The 20503-nt window shown below is 38.1% G+C and overlaps 1 long non-coding RNA gene across 1 annotated transcript in view; it reads right to left on the bottom strand.

Moving 5' to 3' along the window:
- Positions 1-2602: 2602 nt before the first annotated feature.
- LOC119620070 (uncharacterized) overlaps positions 2603-20503 on the bottom strand; it is a 163035-nt gene continuing 145134 nt past the window's right edge. Inside the window, exon 3 of the long non-coding RNA XR_012092662.1 lies at positions 2603-2922. This is a non-coding gene — a long non-coding RNA (uncharacterized lncRNA). The remainder of the gene's footprint in view (positions 2923-20503) is intronic.

Raw genomic sequence — 20503 nt, 5'->3', positions numbered from 1 at the left:
TCAATAATTTGCTGATTAAAACTCCCCTATAAAAAGATACCCTTCTTCCCCAGGGGGCCACCTACTCAGGTGGCCACTGAAGCAGCGTTTATGTTTCCAACTTTAGCCATCAAGGGAAGCTGAAAATTTTCTATACAGAGTTGGAATAACCTTTCCTACATCTCAGGGTTAGGCTTCTCTGCCTGAGGAAGAAAGGCTAATAAAATACGTTAGCATGTCCCTGTGTGGTGTTTATGCATATGTCATGAAGGAAGTATCTGGTCCTGGCTTCTTCCGAGACATTCTTCTCTGGTGCTAGAACTGGTAGTTATTTTGATAGACAACCATTGGCATACATACCTCCATACACATCTTACGGTAACATTTTCCACAGAAACACCAGGATTAAGTGCCTATCTTCTGCAGGAAAGGAACATCATGTGTTTACTTTTTCCCAACATATTACTTTGTTGGATTTTTCAACCAGCACCTGTAAAAATTCTCCTTGGAGTTTACTCAGCTCATAGAAAGTGCTCCGAAAGCTTTCTCTGTTGTCCTGCTATGTGTCCCTGGTGCCTGCAACTAGTGGGCACTCAATAAACATTTTCTGGATAAATGAGAACGCCTTAAAATTTTAAATTATAAAACGGAGAGAAAAGCACAGTTAGGAGACATTAAATCATAGATGGGGAAGAAAGCATGTATTTGGGTTAATCAAAACCCTGTACATAGAGGGTGAGTTCATGTTTTTTCCTTTAGGTTGTAAGAAAAGAAGAAAGTGCAAATAGAGAACTGGGAATAAATGGGAATGAGGCAGATTTGCCAAGCAACAAAATGAAATACATCTTAGTTGTTTGGGGAATACACACATACATGTACACACACAGATACACACACATACACACAGGTACATGCACACACAAAGAAGTTCACATACATGCATATACACACATATAAGCTCACACATGTGCACACATGTACACATATGTGAACATGTACACATTTGCACACATCCATATATACATGTAAGTGCACATACATACACATATAAGTGAATATATGTACTCACATACATATATGAGGGCACACATGTACTCAGAGATACACTTGCACACACATGTACTCATAAGTACACATATACACACATGTATGTGTGTGCACGCACATACACACAGGTATATGCATACACATGTACACACATACACACGTACCCATGTAAGTGCACATTCAGACACATACATACACATATAAGTGCACACATGTACACACGGGCATATGCATATGTGCATACACACATGCACACGTAAGTGCACACACAATATGCATGTACACACATAACTGCACACACAGGTGCATGATACACACATACGTGTGTATGCACATACACACTGAAGTGCACACACGTACACACTTAAGTGCACACACATGTACACACATAAGTTCACATGCAGGTACACCCACATGTATGTACACCCATATATCACACAGGTCAGGCTGGTGACAGATAAGTGCACAGAGTTTCCCAGGAACCCTCACTCCCTCTGGTATTTCTTCCTAAGAGTGTGAGACTTGCTGAATGACATACATCTTTCCATGTTTGTATCACTTGCTGAGGGCACAGTGAGGACAGGGGGATTATAAGATCTTATTTTTACATTGCGGTAAAACTTATCTGGACTCAAAATATGACCTCCCCCATTTTCTTCTCATCTATCCTGTCAAAAGTTTCATAGATTCTTTTGCCTGACATTCCTGACAAATTTTTACTTCCAATGCGGAGCTCTACAGGAAATGTGAGAATTTAGAAACAAAAAGCCATGAGAAATGTTATTTTCTACCTCTTTTTCCCCACTTCCCTCCCCCATAACTTTGTGGTTTTAATATGACTTGAACTAAAACTGCACAATACGCTGGTAGGCGAGTGACACATTCAATGGGTTATGAAGAAATAACAAAATGCTCAGATGTTCAGCTTGGTCCAAATGGATTCGCAAATCCCAAATCACATGCATGCCACAACCTCTTGAATTCACAGCACATGGTCAAGCAGATTCTTTATTCACTATTCAGGTAATATGAATAGTTATCATGACCATACCACATATAATGCAGACTTTTAAATTTGTATATATGGTTTAGGCATGATTATATAACACATATGTGTTGTGTATACAACATTACAGATAAAATTTTAATGATTCAAACTATATTACTCTTCAGTCTTGGCTGTAGGAGCCAGGGCAAACCAGAGGTCCATTTACTCTGATCCCCATCTCCACCATGCTCAGGAATTGAACAAAACTGCAAGAGCAACATTCACTCAACACATATTTATTGAGTGCTTGTTTTATGTGACACACTGTAGTAGGTGGGAGGAATACCATGGTAAACAAAACAGACAAAGATCCTACTCTCATGAAGTCTGTATTCCATCAGAGGGGCATATTTAATACATAATTAATGCATTAAAAATACATAATATGCCACATGGTGGTAAGTGCCTGTAAGAACAGTAAAGCAGAGTAAAGTAAAGCAGAGATCAATGTGTCCTTGTAGATAGGGAAGTCAGGGAAGCCTCTATAAGGAGATGACTTCTAACCAGAGACTGGAATGAAATGAGGGATTGAGCCATACTTGGGGGAAGAAGGTTCCGGGCTGGAGATCAGCAAGTGCAAAGGTGCTGAGGTGGAGCCTGCCAGGGGTTTCAGGCAGAGCAAGCAGGCCAGTGTGGAAAGCAGTGTGGCTGGTCGTGAAATTGAGAGTACTTACCCTGTTTCAGGCAGGCAGGTAGGTCCTACTCATCTCCAGGTGACTGCTGTCCCATACAGAAGCAGCGCTAATGTTTACCAAATCTTTAACATTTTTTCAAGAGAAACTGGGGAATTTTGACTTCTGCGTGAAATCTCTTAATGTTTTCATCTTGGCTCAAATTTTTTAAAAATTCTGTAAGCCAAAATAAACACATATGCAAGTCAAATCTAGTCTACAGACACCAGTTTGTGAACTCTGCTCTAAATAAATAGAAAAAAATTAATGTGTTTAAATGTCAGATCTTTTCACCCTATCTTTAGCCATCATTTTTTTTTTTTAGTGCATACCGGTGTCTAACCCAAGCTAGAGCCTCTACTCTACGTAGAGCACTACCGGTAACTCCTGTCACATTCCATCCGAGTTTGTTGTATGGGTCTCCACTTTCCTGGTTTGATTATAAGTTGCCTGAAGACTCCTTCTTATTTGATTTGGTATTCTCAGTGCCCAGTAGTTACCTGTGCTACATGTTTCCATAATGAAGCTACTAAGATTATTAATCAGAATAAATCTTCTGAATGACGTTGTATCTGAAATAATTGATATGCATGTTCAAAGTAATCACAAATATGTAAATAAAATCGGAAGAGAAAAGGTATTTTAAATACTTCAAAAATCAGCATAAGAAATTACATTGCACTTGTAACAATCACATTATCAATTGACGGTAACAACGCATTGCCATTATATTAGTAGAAACACGTTACCATAGTATTGATAACAATTATGTTTCCAATTGATTACCATGATACATGGTAACTTCAAGATGATACACTACCATTTGAAGGAGTGTCAGAATTATAAGCAAGAATTTGGGAATTTCCAAACTGTCACTCCATGGAAGCAAAGAGAGAAGACAGGAAATGAACATGACATAGCTATGACGATGCTATCTTCCACAGTGTAGAACTGGGGCATGTCTTGACTAATTCTAAATGGACATCAGATGGAAATAATTTTTTTTGAGAAAGAGACCCTTCTTTCATGAATTCTTCTCATGCTTCCTTCATAGGTGGGCAGCTAAAGCTTTATTTGCACTTAGAAAAGAAGCACACACAAAGCTCACACAAGCCATTACAGTGCATTGCATTTGGAGATTCCCAAAGCATCTTCTTTATATATTGTCTCATTTTATTCTCTCAACTACTTTTTGAGATTATAAGCAAGCTGAAAAAATAAGCTCAGAAAAACTGAGAATCCAGCCCAATGTCTCACAGTTAGCCCACACTAGAGTCAGGCCTTCCAAACCAACAGCCAGCAATCTTTCTAGTGTATCATATTTCCTTTTTCACATTCATGAAGCCTAAGAAATAGACATCTCTTCTAATAAAACAAAACACAATCAAAAAAAACTGAGTATGAAACACTTATTTAAGCTTAAAGCTGAACCCCATATTCATGATTCCTTCCATACTATTATGGATTTTTAAAATTTGTGATACTTCAAATATAAATTTTTTGTGCCAGATAAAATGAAATACATTCTAATATTTCTCAGAGGAGAAAGACAGGACCATACCATCAGAGCTGGTATGATAAAATAGGAACTATTTCCAAGACATTAATTTAGTCCTTGCTATTTTGAGTTTGGTTGGAATCCACTAACAAGAAAACAAAATAATTCTGGTGATGGTGTTAAGCTGAAACATGAGCATCAAATCTTGAATCTTCATTTGTTATGAATGATTTGTAGTTTTTCACCACTCCAAAACACCATTTCTGAAGCTACTAGAAATTCCAGCTATTACATATGACATGACAATGTATCCAAGTGGAAGAAATAAAATAAAGGCCTAAAGAAAAGAGTTGACACATCTATTCCTTAATGAAAATTGCGTTACCACTGTAACATCAAAGTATTGAAAAACAAGCATATATCTTGCTTAAAAGGTTCAACCTAAAAATGTTTTGCTTCTACTAAAAGGTAGAAATCTAGGACGTCATAATGTTAAGCGATTCATATTGTTCCCAAATTGTGAGACTACAGCAAGCACTACTAGCTAATCTGAATACAACCTACATGAATTGGTTAATAAGATGGTAAGAATTTAAATCATTGAACCTACAAAATAGAGAATAACACAAAAGAAAAATTATACACAATGCAACAGCATTTTCAAATATAGTATTGAAAAGAACATCACAGTATTTACCCACATCAGCCTAACCAGAATTATAAGGTTAGGGCTATATATAATTTAACCTTGAGAAAAAGCAAGCATATGTTGAAAATAATAGGTTTTCTTTGTTGGCAATTCAAAATAGGGCAATTGGCACCAAAAATTATATGGCAATTTTAAAATGAGAAAAAATTTGCTAAGAGTATAGGTAAAGAAGACAAATGGTGTTTAGTTGACTTTGCAGTTGAAAAATATACTGTCTTGGCCAGCCCTAGAGATAGTTCCCAAGCATGCTAAATGTGGAGCATTGGAGAAGTTATTTCATTTCTATAAGCCTCAGTTTCCATATCTGCAAGATGAAAACAATAGTATAAGTCCTAATTATTTCATATGAATGGTGTGGAAGTCAAATGAGAAAACGAGTTTGAAGACTAAATAAGCAAATATAAGATTATTTTTGTCATTAACTTCTGTATCATTAGTAGTTTTTGTTAAGATAATGCAGCAGCCATTAACTCTTCATTATGACATTCTTAATAAAATAAAAAAGGAAAATAGATGTTTACTCTAGTGGATATTTCTGGTTAGGATACAGAATCCATTCTTCTCTTTCTCCATTGAAACCACACTTGAAACAGTCTTTGGGAAACTATGCATCCACCATTATCAGTCATGTTTCATGCTGAGCTGGATTGTCTTATTTCTCAACACCCTGACCAGAATAATTGGCACAGAGATGAGTACATATCATAGATGAGCACAAAATTAATCAGAATCAATGAGATATTTTCTGAGACTTCCAGGAAGAAAAGCAAAAAAACTTTTTAGGAATTACAGGGCCCTCTCATTTCCTCTTTGACTTAATAGCTGAACTACCATTAAAAATAATTTAGAAAACAATTGAAGAAATAGTCTTAGATATCAAGACTTATGAGGTATAACTAAAACTGGAATACAAGACAAATTAATGTGGCATTTCCTATTTGAATATGTCCCCTCCATTACTCAGGTATTGCTAATGTGACAGTATTAAGAGGTGAGGCCCCTAAGAGGTGATGAGGCTACGAGGGCTCTTCCTTCATGAATGGGATAAGAGGCCCTTATAAAAAAAAAACTTGACAAAGACGGTTTGTCATGTTTGCCTTTTTGCCTTCTGCCATGTGAGGACACAGCATTTCTCCCCTCCAGAGGATGCAGCATCAAGGTGCCATCTTGGAAACAGCGAGCAGCCTCACTAGACAATGAATCTACCGGCACCTTGATCTTGGACTTCCCAGCTCTGGAGCTGTGAGAAAATATATTTTTGTTCTTTATAAATTACCCAGTCTGTGATATTTTATAATAGCAGCACAAGTGAGCTAAGATAGTAAATAAAACAGAACTTTAAAAATGAAGTAGAGAATAAGAAAACAAATTTAAGAAAATAAAATCATCAGAAAGAAGAAAATTTACAAATTAACAACTATAAAACTTGGTTATTTGAAATCAACAATGTGGAACATAAAATTCTTGCAAAGTTTACTAAGAAAACAGAGAAGTAACCAAAAATTAAACACAAAGAAGAGATAAAAATACAGAAGAAATTCAAATATTGATCATGAAATGACAGAAAAAAAAAGAGAAAATTTTAATAACCACTCCAGAAAACAAAACAAAACAAAAATCAGTAGAATAAATTTGTTCAGAAATCTTTTAAAGATAGAAAGCAGAGAGGAATGAATTGATGGAAGTAAACAGGACCTGTAATTATACATGAGAAGACATTTGTATAAGTTGGAAGTAGGGTTAGCAAACTCTGAATGCAGAAGCAATGTATATGAGAAACAGGGTCTGAAAATGAGTTACCTGATCATTGTACTCAGAGCATCCACAAGGGTGACTTTTTCTATCCACCCACTCATTCCTAACTTGAGAGAATACAGAAGCAGCAGACTTTTGCTTCTGAGTTTGGAGTAAGAAATATGAGTGTTTCAGTGTAAAGACAGGAAAGTCCCATTAGAATCTAGTTATATCCTGAAAGAAGAAGCAATTCCACTCATCCAAAAGATGGGCTGCCCAGCTAAACAACCTATCTCTCCTCTACAATAACTGAGAATAACTGTAGTAAAAAAACAACAGCATACATAGAAAAATAAAAAGCAAACGCAAAAAAAAAAATAAATAAGCCCAGAATCAATGAGCACCCTGATAAAAGCACCAAACTCAAAAAATAAGAGAGCTAACACTTGTGAATACACAGTTTATAGAACAAATAAACAAAAAACATTCACAAAGGATAATTAATATTCTCAAGGGATAAGAGAGCATATCACATCTACGAAATAAAAGAAAGCTATTATGTAAAAGAACTAGTTCAAGATCTTAAAATGTAAAAGATATGATCTTTGAAACAAACTCAAGAGACTGGCTGAATACCAGAATAAATACTGATTCAGAGCAAATTAGCAACCTCAAAGACTAAACTAAGGAGTTCTCCCAGAACACAATGTAAACAGAAATGTGATGAAAAATATGAAATAAAAGATTAGAGTATAAAGGAAAGATCCAAAGTTTCAACGTTTATATAATAAGCATTTAATAAGGAGAGAACAGAAAAAATAGGAGGAGGGGTGGAAGCTAAAAATTAATTTAACTATAATAAAAGACAATTTCACAGAGCTAAAACAAAACACATCTATAATCGTGAAAGAGCCCATTGAACAATAAACAACTCATATTTTGATATAAACAAAGTCCAAAAACATTTAGTAGCAGTACCAGAGAAAGTACGCCTTAGAGATGGAGGTGAGCCATCCCTGGAGTGAAGTCTACCCCACCCTGGCCTAAGTGAAGTTTAAAAACAGGTTTCAGTGGGAGCAGAGTGACCTGAAAGAACCTTAACTGCTTGCTGAAACAAAGCTCAGCAGTCTCTGGAGGAAGACAAAATCCAAACACTCAATAAGATAGCATCACAATGCCTATCATTCAATTAAACATTACCAGACATGCCAAAGGACAGAAAATGTGCAGATAATCAGGAGAGAATCTATGAATAGAAACCAATGCAGAAGTAACAGAGATGATGGAGTTAGTAGACAAAAACATTAAAGCAAATATTATGACTACATACAAATATTTATAGAAAAACGTGAGCATAATAAAGAGAGAAATGGAAGAAATTTAGATGAACCTAGTGGAATGTCTAGGGATAAAAAATACAATATTTGAAGTAAAAATTTCACTGAATGGGATGAATGTCAGATTCTATATTGTACAAAAAAGGTCAGTAAACCTATAGACCTAAGAATAGAATTTGTCTAAAATAAAACACAAAGAGTTGTGAGGCTGAAAAAAAATATCAGAGCCTCACTGATCTCTGAGGTGATATCAAGCAGTCTAATATCTACTTAACTGGAGTCTCAAAAGGGGATGAGAGCAATAAGGGCTAAAATATTTCCAAATGTGACTAAAACTCTAAACCCATTATTTCAGAAGCTCAACAAATCTTAAGCAGAATAAATACACAAATGTAATGCACACATATACCACATACACCACAACGAAAGCATATAATAATTAAATTGCTAAAAATAAGTGAAAAAGAAACATCTTAAATGTAACCATAGGGAGAAAACGACATTATGCACTGAGGAACAAAGAAAATCAATATACAAATCCTCAACAGCAGTTATGCAATCAGAAGACAATGGAATTATATTTTTAACAGAATAAGGGGAAAAATGATTTCTATAGTTCTCTATGCAGTAAAATAGCCTTTAAAATGAAGGTGAAGTAAGAACCTTTTCAGAGAAGCTTCAGAAAATTCATCAATAGTAGCCCTACATTATAAAAAGTAAAAGGAAATCTCTGTGCAAAAGTCAATAACAAATGACAAAAGGATCAATTCACCATGAAAACATCTCGATCCTAAATGAACATACACCCAGTAACAGAACTTCAATCTATCGGAAGCAAAATTTGGCAGAACTAAAAGGAAAGATTTATGAGCCAACAGATATAACTGGAGATTTCATCATTGCTATCTTAGTAATAGATAGGAAAAGTAGAGAGAAAATCAGTAAGGTTATAAAAGACTTGAACAATACCAAAAATTTCATCTAATTGACATTTATAGAAGACTTTTTCCAACCACAGCAGAACACATGTTTGTTTTTTAAGGATACATTCATTAAGATATATGCTGAGCCATAATAAAATTTCAATAAATTTTAAAAGATTGAAACAATAACAGAATATGTTCTCTGAATACAATGGCATTGATGAAAATCAATGACAGAAAAAAAAAACCTGGAAAATCTGTACATTAAAAAATACACATACTTTTAAATAACATGGGAGTCAAAGAAAAAATCAAAATGGAAATTAGACTTTTTTAAATTGAATGAAAATGAAAACAATTTGTCAAAACTCATGGAATGCAGCTAAAACAGTACATACAGTGAAATCTATAAATTTAAATGCTTACATTAGGAAAGAAAATCTAAAAAAATCAATCATTTAACTTCCACATTAGTAAGCTAGGAAAGAAGACCAATTAAGTGCACAGTAAATGGAAGGAATAAAATAACAAATATGAGGACAAAACCAACAAAATAGAAAAACAACAAAAAAAATAAAGAAAATGAACAAAGTCTAAAGTTATGTCTTTGAAAACACTAAATTTGATAAAAACCCTAGCTAAACTAATCATCATCAACAATAACAAAGACTGAAGTCACAAATCTATATCAGGAATGATAACAAGGGCACCACAACAGACCATACAGGCATAAAAAGGAGAGTAAAGGAATATTATCAATAACTTTAGAACAATAAACTGGACAACTTAGATGAAGTGAACAAATTCCTTGCAAATTTCATATTACCAAACTGCTTTAAGAAGAAACAGAAAATCACAATGAGATACCAACTACACACCCACTAGACTAGCTGAAATTAAACGGATTGACAATACCAAATGTTAGAGGAATCTGGAGTAACTGGAACTCTTATATACTTTTGACAAGAAAAGTGTATGGTTTCTAAAGAAAACAATTTGGTGGTTTCTTACAAAGTTATATGGGCACTTACTATTTCACCCAGCAACTCAGTTCTGAAAGTATTTACTCAATAGAAATAAAAACATAGGTCCACACCAAGACTCACACATGAAATGTTCATAGCACCTTAGTTCATAATGGCCCCAACTGGAAACAGCATAAATGTCCATCATCAGGTGAATGGATAAACAAATTGTGATGTATCCAGACAAAATAATTCTACCCATAAATTCAAGGAATAAACTATGATACCCTAAAAGCATGGATAAAACAAAAGCATGGATTAAAAAAAAAAAAAAGGCTGAATGAAAAATCCTGACACAAAACAGTACATACTGTGTGATTCCTTTTAAACAAAATTATATCAAAGGCAAACATAATCTATAGTGACAGAAAGCAGATTAGTGGTTTCCTGGGTCTGTAGTGGAGGAATTGGCTGGGAAGGACCACAAGGAAATTTTTGGAGATGATGTAAATATTCTCTGTCCCAATTATGGTGGTGGTTTCATGAACATATAAATTTGTCAAAATTCATCTAAATGGACACTCAAAATGAATTCATTTTGAATCAGTACAGCCACTATGCAAAACAGTATGGAGGTAAAAAAAAAAAAAAAAAAAAGTCCTCAAAAAATAAAAAATAAAACCATCATATGATCCAGCAATTCCACCTCTGGTTATATACCCAGATGAAATGAAATCAGTATGTTGAAGAAATATCTGCACTCCCATGTTCATTGCAGCACTATTCACAACAGCTAAGATATGGAAGCAACCTCAGTGTCCATCACCAGATAAATGGAAAAGAAAATGTGGTTTATATATACAATGGATGGTACCATTCAGCCATTTTTTTAAAAAAGGAAATTCTGTCATCTGTGACAGCATGGATTAACTTGTAAGACATTATGTTAAGTGAAATAAGCCAGGCACAGGTAGACAAATACCACATGATCTGGCTTATATGTGGGATCTAAAAAAGTCAAACTCATGGAAGCAGAGAACAGAATGGTGGTTACCAGGGGTGAGGGAGAATGTTGGGTAGATGTTGGTCAAAGAATACAAAATTTCAGTTAGATAGGAGAAATAAGCTCAAGAGATCTATTATACATCATGGTAACTACAGTTAATTACAATGCATTGTACTTCTGAAGATCTCTGAGAGATTTTTAAGCGCTCTCAATATAAAAAATAAGTATGTGAGGTAACATTCATGTTAGTTAGCTCAACTGAAATGTTCCACCAAGTGTACATATTTCAAAACGTCACGCTGTACATGATAAACATATGCAATTTTAATTTGTCCATTAAAAAATGAACACTTTTTAGAAAAATTGATACACTCTATCCCATATAAATTATACCTCAGTAAGGTTAATTTTTATATACTTTTTAAAAAAAAAATCCCTCTTCAGACTACATTTCCCATTTCAATCACTGCTCCATTTCTTTTGCTAAACTCTTTTAAAGAATTGTTCATAATATTTTTCTCTAATTCCCCTAATCCTATTCTCTCTTAAACATGCTACAGCCAGGCTTTCCCTCATACCACTCTAATAAAACTACTCTGGTCAAAGTCACTAATGGCTTCCTCTTTGCTAAATCCCTTTGTGGAACCAATTATCAAGTCAACTGCAAGTCAAGGAGAGAGGTCTCTGAAGACACTAAACCTGCAGACACCTTGATCTTTGACTTCCAGTCTCCAGAGCTGTGAGAAAATAAATTTTTACTGTTTTAGCCTACAGTTTGTAGTATTTTATTATGGCAGCTCTAGCAAATTAATACAACTAGCAATAACCAGTTAGAATATAAAATGGGGGACATATTCCATTTATTATAGCTACACAACAATAAAATACCTAGGAGTAACCCTAACCAGGCAAAAACAATGTTTTATTTAATTATTCTTAGCATCTATCATCTCCATGAGACTCTAGGCTAGATAGCGCAGGGACCAGGTTTTTTTCATCCACCACTGTATCCCCAAGTGCCCGGCATAAACAGTAGTGGGATTATCTGCTCATGGCTGCTAGAGAGGTCTTGGTTTGACATAAGTTTTAGGTGTTAAGAGATTAGATTGGGGCCTTGATTTTGGGGCCATTTCTATACCTCCAGATCAAGCAGGCTTGCTTTCCCTCATAGAGGCTTACCTAAAGCAAAAGTGATCACTTCAATGACATATTCCTTTAACAAGTGGAGATCTAAGCCAAAGGTACTTGTTACAATGGAAATACTATGCCTGATCACAGTGAGTTCCAGCCTCTGAGGACCTCGGCAATCTGTCAGAGGACCCTGCGAGTCTCCTCTCCACACCATTGCTGCCAGTTCAAAAGGGAGGTTCAGGAGAGCACTGTGGTCGGTCCTGCAACTTCTCCCACTGGCACACAACCGCCAGCTGTCATCCACCTTCCTAAGACAGTCCAAGATCATACTTACCTTGAGGACTCAGCTGCTACACATTCCAGGAGCCCTCTCCTTCCAGAGCTTCACATGGCTGATTTTTTTCTCCTCATTCTTTAAGCCTCAGTTTAATGTCACCTCCTTGGAGGCTCATCCAGACTCAAGCCCCACCCCTACACCCCATCTCCTTCTATCATCCTATTGTATTTTTCTTGGCTTAACATTTCTCTTTGCGTTCTCCATTGTGGTCTGCATTTCCCCCTCTAGACTGCAAGCTCCAAGGGACTTTCAATCTTGTCTAGAGTCTTCAGAGTTAACTCCCCCTCCCATGACAGTGCCTAGAACTATCCCTGGTGCAGGGTAGACACATAAATATTTGATGAACACATAAGTCATCAGCCCAATAAAGTCAAGCCTAATTCTCAGGGTGAGATTACATGCAGAGCTGTAGTTCCTGACCCTAACCTTAACTACTGAGAGGGATTGCTTCTTTTCCCTCCTGGTTTTCAAAAGGAAGGAATTTTTTTTCACTAAATGCCTTCTTTACTCCTCCCACCAAGGGAAATATATTAATTTGGGTGTAAAGTGATAGCCATTCTCCCACATTTCTGGGTTGAGATAATCTATCAAAGTTCCCAGGGAAAAAAAGACATTTCCTTTCTCTCTCTTTCTGTAGCTGAACTATAGGGGGCTGAGGCTGAGGCTGAGGGGCTCATTTTGGCTCTCATACTGGTCTATACCCTCAATTTAGCCTTTATCAGTAATAAAGTTGTCCATCTGCTTACTTATATTTCATCAGTTGGCTTATAAATCAGGCAGGGAATAAGGGTAGATTTATTAGGCCCCCTCAAAGATCCCAGTAATGATTATTTACTAGTGTTTTTGTCTCAGTCCATTACATTGTTTCAGCAGAGTAAGAAGGCCAAGACTCATCACATGGGCACCTGACCATTTAACCCTTAGTTGAACCAAGAAAGAAGGCATAGTAAAGTCAACTATTGGGAAAGTTTGGTATTCGCTATTGCCATTGCAATCTTGGCATCAATACAGTGGTAAAGGGCATTGAGATTAAAACGTCATCTATAAACATATACTGGAAGGATGCTTTCATTGAATTGAGGAGAGTCATTGATCTGCCTACAAAGGCCAAATCTCAGAAGGTTTATGTCAGATGCCAAGCTTTCGCTGTGTGTGTGTGTGTGTGCTTTCTCTGTGTGTGTGTGTGTGTGTAGATGCACACACACACACTTGCACATGCACAAAAGTGAAATGGCCTTGCAGACTCTCACAGCAGACACTAGTTAAATATTCGTTGACTGATTGATCTTGAAATGTGCATGACCTATAAAAGAAAACTTAACTTTCATAACATATATGGTAAGAAAGAGGAAAGATCATGTCTTTGTATGGGAGACTGAATACTTTTAAATTATTTCTTTGTTCAATAGAGATTTATTTAGAAATAAAATAATCTGAAGTTCATTTGAACATATAAACAAGCAGAAACAGGTAAGAAGATTTTGAAAAGGAAAAGTAATCCAGAAGACTTACATGACCAAGTATTAAAATATATGACAGCACTATTTAATTAATCGGTGTGATATTGGCAAGAATCATAAGGCTAAAAACAGATTATATTACATATAAGAATTTGATGTTTGATAAAGAACCACAAGTTAATAGAGAAATAATGAATTATTCAACTACTCTAGGTAATTTTTAAAAATTAGAACTTTATACATTATATAAAAATAACCTCGGCCGGGCGCGGTGGCTCAAGCCTGTAATCCCAGCACTTTGGGAGGCCGAGACGGGTGGATCACAAGGTCAGGAGATTGAGACCATCCTGGCTAACATGGTGAAACCCCGTCTCTACTAAAAAAATACAAAAAACTAGCCGGGCGAGGTGGCTGGCGCCTGTAGTCCCAGCTACTAGGGAGGCTGAGGCAGGAGAATGGCATGAACCCGGGAGGTGGAGCTTGCAGTGAGCTGAGATCCGGCCACTGCACTCCAGCTTGGGTGATAGAGCGAGACTCCGTCTCAAAAAAATAAAAAATTAAAAAAAATAATAATAATCTCTAAATGGATTACAAAGTTAAATGTAAAAATGATCCTATAAAGTTGGCATACAAGTGTCTCTACTGGGATGGAGAAAACTTGCTAGGCAAAAAGTAACTCTATAAATCTAAAAGTAAAGTTGATTACATAAAGAATTAAAACGTCTATATGTCAAAAATATCATTAACAAATAACTAAGTGGCAGAAAACCCTGCCTCTGGAAGACAATGTATTAGAATTCTTAACAGACAAATAATCCTCACAAGTCAACTACAAATACTTCAAAACCTACATACATACACACACACACACACACACGCACACACACATATACACATGTATGCACACACTTTTAACACAGGCCATTTTGAAAAGGAGGGGACTGAGGCCAAGAAAAGCTATGTAACTTACATGAGGCCACACAGTCAGCAGGCAGCAGAATGCAGATTGTTTCCAGAATCCAGGCATGAAAGCACCATACCTTGAGATATATTCATAGACAAAAGATGGGAAGGGGAGGGCAACAGCAGACACCAGCAGTGTTTTCTTCTGACTTGCAAACCAATATATAGTTTGTATTCCTTCTTTGGAACATGAGGGTTGTCTCTCCACCCACAATAGATCCCATGCTGGTGGCTCTGCTCTTTCAGACAAGAGCATTCTCTGGTGAGTCCAGGACCATGTTCTAAACAAAGGATCCCATGCCCAAGTCAATACAGCTCTAGGTTGAGTGCTGGCCAAAAAAAATAGCAATCTTACAAGCCAAAAAGGCCCTTTTGGGGCCCTAAGGTATGGCTTTGTCTCCTTCTGAAGCTGTACCCTGAAACTCTGTCTTTCCTAAAGCAATCCACTCATATGAGACATTCCTCTAAGCAATAAATCTCTTAACATTATTATTTCTGCAGGAGTCAGAGGGCCCAGACTGTCAGAATTTTCTTGGGAGATAAAATTGTTCTGGAACTGATATATTGGTACATTTCTCTTCAGTTTGTGCCCTATCCCCCCAACCACTCTGTAGATCTGCAAAGTCCTCTCCTGCAGCAGAAAGGGCTACGTCTTGGCATATGAAGCAAAGCAGATATCTACCTTTCATCCTTTCTCCACCATTCCACCATGACAAAGAAAACCCAAATTTTTGTTTCACTTCCTACACACTTTCAGATAAGTCACCTGAAATTAGTATCCCAGCCCCCTCATACTTTTTTTTCCCTATACTTGGGCTTCTCCTACTACATACCAATTATCGAAATTCTTCTCATAATTGGCTACAAATGTCACTGTTTTCTGCTTCTGACCTTGTTCCCTGTTGAGTCTGCAACATCTCAGACCACAAAAAGCAAATAGCAGGAGTATTTTGGGGAGACATGGCCAGCTAACTTCACAATTACTTAGTCTGCTCCAGGCTCTCCCAAAATCAAAGTCTGCTTGAATTTTGCCAGTGCTTTTGTTCCATGGCCTAACCTTGACCTCTTTTTCAATATCTTTCTGCACGTAGGTTGCACATAGCATCATCTCCTACCTAGAAGCGTCCTCTAGCTATGAGCAAGTCTCTCCAATCCTGTTTTCACAAAAGAGGCTTCCATGCTTACCCAATTCCCTGGAGGGCAAGCCATCATCCATCACTGTGCTACAGGGTGGTCTCTAGAGCTATCACATCCTCCACTTCACTGCTTCTCTGATTTCTGCTCCCAGACCCTGGGAAATCCCTCTGAGTCTTATGGGTGGGATGAAATTTTAAAACAGCAGTTCTCAATTGGACCCTTGTGGGTAAAAGCCACCTCCCTTCAATCCACACTCAACACTTTCCCATTCCCCATTGCAATTTTTCTTTGTTTACTTTTTTATTATGTGTGCAGATGTCACCCTCACTCTTAGAATGAAACCCCATAAAAGCAAGAATTATTTAATTCATTTTTAATATCCCCTAGGCGCTTTTTCACCAGCATCTGGTTCTAAGTTTTATTCATAGCAGGCGTTCTGCAAATATTTTATTTACTTACTTTCTTTGTTTGTTTGTTTGCTTGCTTGCTTCCTTGCTTTAAAGAGCACCTAGATTTTGAGGCCAGGGGAGTGTGCTCATGGCCATCTTAAAGTTTCTTCAATATTTTGATTACTAAAGCCAACTGACATGAGGGATATAGGGCTAGAAAGAGAGGGAGCGCAGAGCAAGTCCGGAATTCTTTCTTTTGATCTTCTGTAATAAACTTGCTCTGTAAATATGGTACTTTCCCTCCCAAGGCTGCAGCAGGTCCCCATTCTGACCATTACTTCAACATGCATCACTCTTCCTGCTCTGCCTAACTTTGTCACTGCAACAAGCTGCCAATCCTTCTTCAGGACTCATTCAAGGATTTCCTTCTCTGGAGAGACTTTCCTGCCCCCTGCTGAGGCTCCTCTGCTCTCAACCCCCATAGGACCCGATGAGAATCCCTAACATATCCTTTATCTGTTTGACTAGTTTGACTGCATGGAATAAACAACTCCAAAATACAGTGGCTTAAACAAGATAGAAATTTTCTTCTCATGTTAGGAGAAAAAAACCAATTATGAGTAAGTAGTTCAAGGTTGGTAAAGCTACTCCATGGAACCATCAGAGACCTAGGCTCCTAAACTTCAACACTCTTGTACTTGGCTTCCATACTCAAGGTCACTTCATGTTTCAAGATGGCTGCTGGAGTGTTAGGCCTGAAGAAGGAAAAAAGGCAACTAGGAAAAAGCAGCCCCTTCTCAGTTAGCTTCCTTTAAAGCACTCCTGGGAAGTCCACATAGCACATTTCTATTTACATTTCCTTACACAGACAATATTTTTGCTTCTTTATGATTTTCTTAATAATATTTTTGTTTTTTTGAGACAGAGTCTCGCTCTGTCGCCCAGGCTGGAGTGCAGTGGCACAATCTGGGCTCACTGCAAGCTCCACCTCCCGGGTTCACTCCATTCTCCTGCCTCAGCCTCCTGAGTAGCTGGGACTACAGGCGCCCGCCACCTCGCCCGGCTAGTTTTTTGTATTTTTTTTAGTAGAGACTGGGGTTTCACCGTGTTAGCCAGGATGGTCTCGATCTGACCTCGTGATCCGCCCGTCTCGGCCTCCCAAAGTGTTGGGATTACAGGCTTGAGCCACTGCGCCCAGCCTTCTTAATAATATTTTCTTTTCTCTAGCTTGCTTTCTTATAAAAAACACAGTGTAAAATACAGTATATATGTATTATAAGGAAGAAAAAACATGTTTATTATTGATTAAGTGGAAGTGATACACTAAAGTGGATTAAGTTCTCCAACCTCATCATCTTCATTCTAAGTAGGTTGAAGAGAAAGATGCGGGATTGGTCTTGCTGCCACAGGGGTGACAGAGACAGGAGAAGTAGACACATTTGGTGTAACTTTACAGAAAAACATCATAATTTCTGCCTTTTTTGCTTTTTCATTTCTTGAGAAATGATGTTTCTGTATGGTACCAATTTTTCTTTCACCATTTGCTTTAGTTTTAGTGCCCATACCATGGAAGAGTCCATGCGTAAAGGAAGTCAAAAGCAGTCTTGAATAATCACCCTTCTGCCAGACAGTCAACTGTCAATTTGTCTTCTAGCACTGCTTCTGGGTCATCTTCCTCATCACCCGGCAGTGGTTCAGAACCACTCATCTCCATCAAGTCATCCTCTGTTAATTTCTCTGGCATGGTGTCTATTAGCTATTGAATTGGATAACTGGAGAAACAAGATCCATATCTTGAAACCCTTCATCTTCCACCTTTATTGCCTTATCCACAATCTCTTTTATGATTTCCCTGGTTGGCTCCATCATAAATCCTGTGAAGTCATGCGCAACATCTGGACACAGTTTTCTCCAGCAAAGATTTATTGTTTTAAGCTTGATGGCTTTCATGGCTTCTTCTATAACAACAATGGCATCTGCAACATTGTAATCCTTCCAGACTTTCAGGATGTTCTCTTGGGCTCTATTCCACAGTATTGACAGTCCTTTGCAAAGGGTACCATGTGTAATGAGGCTTAAAGGTCCTATGACTCCTTGATATAGAGGCTGAATTAGAGACGTTGTGCTTGGAGGCAAGTAGACCACTCATCACCTTCAATGTTGAAGGCATGAGGCTCTGAGTGGTCAGGGGCATTGTCTATTATCAAAGGAACTTTGAAAGGCACTCCCTTAATGCAAGGTGCTTCCTGACTTCAGGAACAAAGCATTGTTGGAACTAATACAGACAAAGAGTTCTCCTTGTCCAGGCCTTCTTCTTGTACAACTGAAAGACTGGCAGCTGGTGTTTATCCTTTCCCTTCAAGGCTTGGAGATTGGCAACTTTCTGGATATGAGCAGCCCAGTCATAAACTTGACTGCATTTGCACAAAACAGGAGAGTTAGCCTAACCCTTCTGGCCTTAAATACTGGTGCTCACTTCTTTTCCTTACTAATAAATGTCCTTTGTGGCTTCCCCCCCGCCCCCCAGAATATGGCATTTTTGTCTGCATTAAAAGCCTATTTGGGCAGATATCCTTTCTCTTCAATGATTTTCTTTATACCATATGGGAACTGGTCTCCTGTCTCTTGATTGGCAGAAATTGCTTCTTCTATTAGCTTGATACTTTTTAAGCCAAACTTTTCCCTAAAATTATCAAACTATCCTTTGCTAGCATTAAATTCTCTAGCTTTAGATCCTTTACCTTCCTTTTGCTTTAAGTTGTCATATGATGACATTGCTTTTTCTCTAAACATATTAGAGTCTACAGGTATGGCTTTCTTGTAGCAATCCTGCACCCACACTAAAGCTACATTTTTTCAATACAAGATTAAACGTATTTCACAAAAGTGCAAGATTTCCACACCTGCTTGTGTCACTGCAGCAACAGTTTCACAAATTTCCTTTTATTTTTTTACTATGGTCCTTACACTGGATTTACTTATTTTGAAACGGTGGGCAACTGCAGCTGCAGACCTCAATCTATAGTATGTATCAGGCAATTCAACTTTTTCTTGTACCATCATTACATTTCTCTGCTTCTTGGGAGCACTTCCAGCATCACTATGGTGTGATTCAAGGTTTACTGTATTGTACCAAACATGATGAAAAGTATAGGAGAGGACTGTAGCCCAAGATGGCCAAATAGGAACAGCTCCAGCCTCCAGCTCCCAGCATGAGTGACACAGAAGATGGGTGATTTCTGCATTTCCAACTGAGGCACTGGGTTCATCTCACTGGGGCCTGTCAGCCAGTGGGTGCAGGACAGTGAGTATAGCCCACCGAGGAAGAGCCGAAGCAGGGCGAGGCATCGCCTCACCCGGGAAGCACAAAGGGGAAGGGAATTCCCTTTCCTAGCCAAGGGAAACTGTGACACACAACACCTGGAAAATTGGGTCACTCTCACCCTAATACTGCACTTTACCAAAGGTCTTAGCAAACGGCACACCAGGAGATTATACCCGTGCCTGGCTCAGAGGGTCCCATGCCCATCGAGCCTCCCTGATTGCTAGCACAGCAGTCTGAGATCCAACTGCAAGTCAGCAGTGAGGCTGGGGGATAGGCACCCACCATTGCTGAGGCTTGAGTAGGAAAACAAAGCGGCTGGGAAGCTAGAACTGGGTGGAACCCATGCAGCTCAAGGAGGTCTGCCTGCCTCTGTAGATTCCACCTCTGGGGACAGGGCATAGCCAAACAAAAGGCAGAAGAAACCTCTGCAGATTTAAATGTCTCTGTCTGACAGCTTTGAAGGGAGTAGTGGTTCTCCCAGCATGGAGTTTGAGATCTGAGAACGGACAGACTGCCTGCTCAAGTGGGTCCCTGAACCCCGAGTAGCCTAAGTGGGAGACACCCCCCACTAGGGGCAGACACACCTCACACCTCACATGGCCGGGTACCCCTCTGAGACGAAGCTTCTAGAGGAATGATCAGGCGCAACATTTGCTGTTCAGCAATATTCATTCTTCTGCAGCCTCTGCTGCTGATACCCAGGAAAACAGGGTCTGGAGTGGACCTCAAGCAAACTCCAACAGACCTGCAGCTGAGGGTCCTGACTGTTAGAAGGAAAACTAACAAACAGAAAGGACATCCACACCAAAACCCCATCTGTACGTCACCATCATCAAAGACCAAA

Source organism: Chlorocebus sabaeus, chromosome 3 (genome assembly GCF_047675955.1).
Source record: "Chlorocebus sabaeus isolate Y175 chromosome 3, mChlSab1.0.hap1, whole genome shotgun sequence".
Lineage (NCBI taxonomy): Eukaryota > Metazoa > Chordata > Mammalia > Primates > Cercopithecidae > Chlorocebus > Chlorocebus sabaeus.
Note: the sequence above shows the minus strand (reverse complement) of the source record. Positions and strands in the feature narration are given on the sequence as shown.